Here is a 3,390-nt window from a genome sequence, read left to right as displayed (position 1 = left end):
GTTAGCTGATGTGTAATCAGTCAGAGATGATGGTCAAGATATAAAGAGTTCTAGGTGGCCATTAAAGTGCCACATCTCTACCAAGGGAAAGAATTGTCCATCCTTAAAGCCACACCCACCTGTTTAAAGCAAAATGAATTCATTACTTCAACAAGGAATTACTGAAGTACCATTCAATTAATGATAATTACTCGTTATTATTTCTTTCAGCCGACAAATGAAATGCATGTGTATGTGTGTGTGACTTAATGATTGTATTTGGAGTATATCATCGTCATCATCATCATCATTGCCATTGTTGTGGCCTTTGTCATTGTCGTCATTGTAGTCATTGTTTTTGGTAAATATTACTGACCTCTTAATTGAACAAATGCTTATTTATGTACTTCATACAAATCAGGATAAAATTGTACCATAATTTATTGCTTAAGATATTTTTAAACCTTCTAGAATAAACTTGTAGTATAAAATTCACCTCATATTTAGTAATGGTATATTATATAACTTGTGGACAATCGTACTTAAGTAGGTGAACTGGGAGAAAAGTTCTCAGAAGGAACAACACGTTTTCTTTCCTCTGATGAACCTGTCTCTGTTGAAAAAGTAATCTATAGGGTGGGGCTTACAATTTTCACAGAGAAGTAAAAGAGAGAAAAACAAAAAGAAAAAGGGGAAAACACTCCAATGAAATTTGAACACATGGTAAGAAATGATAATTTGATACATACAATTAGACATATCATTGGTACTAACATTATTTTCGAAGCTCAATCAAAGTTAAAAAACAATTTCTAATTTTAACATGTTAGATGACAAGAAACATAAATACATGTTTGTCACTGAAAACAAAATTCTGAAACTTCTGAAAAATAAATTGCACAAAAAATTCAATCAGCGAAAATTATGACATTGGAAAAAAATATACTAAAACCGTGATATGGAGCACAACAAAAGGACAACAAACTTATGTATTTTTATAAATGACAACGAAAGGACAAGGACAACAAAATTATGTGTTTTTATAAATGACAACGAAAGGACAAGGACAACAAAATTATGTATTTTTATAAATGGCAACGAAAGGACAAGGACAACAAAATTATGTATTTTTATAAATGACAACGAAAGGACAAGGACAACAAAATTATGTATTTTTATAAATGACGAATGACAGAGAAGATGGAGCACCAACATCTGGATTCCATGGTTTTATTATCAGTTTACATGTTTCGGCTAGCTAGGCTAGGTATTTTTATAGTAATCTAGAATTTTAAGAAATCTATTTCTTCTAAACAAAAAGTCAAACATAAGAGGCAGATTAGCTATTTACCATTAATTCAATATAGATCATGGATATTTTAAATTATTTGTTTCCATAACACAATGACACAAAAAATGTCAACTTCAAAAGAGGCAGATGACACATTTCCAATACATAAAAATAAACACAGCAATGTCTGTATAGTGCAAAAAGGTTATAGAAACTTATTCTAAACACATAAGTAGGTATTTCAATATGATGTCCAGCTGATCAGAACTGATACTGTAGTACATGGCACGATGGAACAGCATGTCAAATTCTACCTGGTTTATTGCAGAAACTATCCATCAGCTCGACAAACAATAAGTACATGTAATCTTTGCTTGCTGTCAATAACATATCTAAAGCATGTTTACTGCATAGAATACATAACAATAACATGAAAATAGCAAAACCCTCTAAAACTTCTATATATTGATAAAATATATCTACCTGACACCTGATTTATTCCTGGTCGTTGACAGGTACTAATGTGCAAGCTCTCACCTCTGTTTATATTACCTGTGCTGATGTGTACTGGTATGCCATATATCAGTCCTTCTCCCCCGCAGGTATATATAGATACACTATCATGTACAACAGCTGAGAAACTGTTACAACATGCTACCAAGATGGAGAGCTGACAAGGTTGATGTCGGGACCAGGTTGTATTGGGAATGAATATGTTTGTTAAATAGGATTCCTTCAATCATACATCTTAGATGCCAGCAACATACCAACAACAGTAAAACCATTAAAAAGGACAGATGTTCCTGAACAACTTCGCTCCAATATTAGTCATATTCTCTTCTTAATAACTCATGAAAATTCATCTTCATGTTATTTCTTTGCAGTAACCTGTTAACATATAGGTATTTCTGGTAACTTAACCCAGGGGAAAAAACATCATTACTGGACAGCTAGCTTAAACTGTTATGCTTACCTATGGTCAACAGAACAGCTGTGTAAGTGATATATTCCTGTGATCAATAGTCCATTATTATGGGTTGGTGATGAAAAATCTCCACCTTTGCAGGAGAATCAGAAATTTCACTGTCAAATTTTCATTTATCATGAAGATTTTTTTCTTTACTAGATCTTGTTATCCTAGTTCTATTTTAAGCATTCATTTCACCACCTGGATTATCTTGTTCTATATTTGATGAATTGAGTCAATACATAGTGTTTATTTCAACTTTCTGTCTATCGCTGTTTTAAATTTCTTTGAATGACATGTTTTGACTCCACTTAAGCCGATAAGGACATCACTGGATTCTTCCGGCTGACATCACACCTATAGGTTGGTCTCCTTTGAATTTAAAGTCTTCACACACCAAACTCTGGGGCGTCAAAACCCTTTAGTGGTTTCCTTCACTTCTCATTATACTTCAAGTGCTTTTTGCGAAAAAGTTGAGTTTAAGAATGTGTTTATTCTAAATCTGGACTGAGTGTTTCTTACTTTTGTTAAAAACAAATACTTCCCATGTTAATGCTGATAAAAGCATTTAAGTATATTCCTAGATAGATACAAAATGTCAGATATAAAAAACCTTTATGTCAGGATGATTTCATCCAAATTATTGAAGTGACATATTGCTCGATAAGTATTTATGAGAATGAAAGAAGACCGTTCCAGGCAATTGTCTCGGGTCTGTAGTTCCATATGAGATATGTATAATGTTAAAGGTTTTAGTAAATATATCTGCGTCATTTGATTGATAGCATATTAATACCAGATAAATGTTTCTGGTTTTTTGGGAAATCTACATGTGTAAAAGTTTTATGGAAATGTCTCCAGTTTCATGGGAGATATAGATAAAAGTTGAAGATATAAAGAGTGTAAAAGTGTACAAATAATATACCAAGTTTATAAGTGTAATCTATGTATTAGGAAGATGTCCAGATTGTGTGTTCTCTATGTATTAGGAAGATGTCCAGATTGTGTGTTCTCCATGTATTAGGATGATGTCCAGATTGTGTGTTCTCTATGTATTAGGACGATGTCCAGATTGTGTGTTCTCCATGTATTAGGATGATGTCCAGATTGTGTGTTCTCTATGTATTAGGACGATGTCCAGATTGTGTGTTCT

The sequence above is a fragment of the Ylistrum balloti genome, unplaced genomic scaffold (assembly GCF_031769215.1).
Source record: "Ylistrum balloti isolate Yb309-2 unplaced genomic scaffold, AGI_CSIRO_Ybal_v1 Utg370038, whole genome shotgun sequence".
In the NCBI taxonomy this organism is placed as follows: Eukaryota; Metazoa; Mollusca; class Bivalvia; order Pectinida; family Pectinidae; genus Ylistrum; species Ylistrum balloti.
This window is presented reverse-complemented; position numbering follows the sequence as displayed.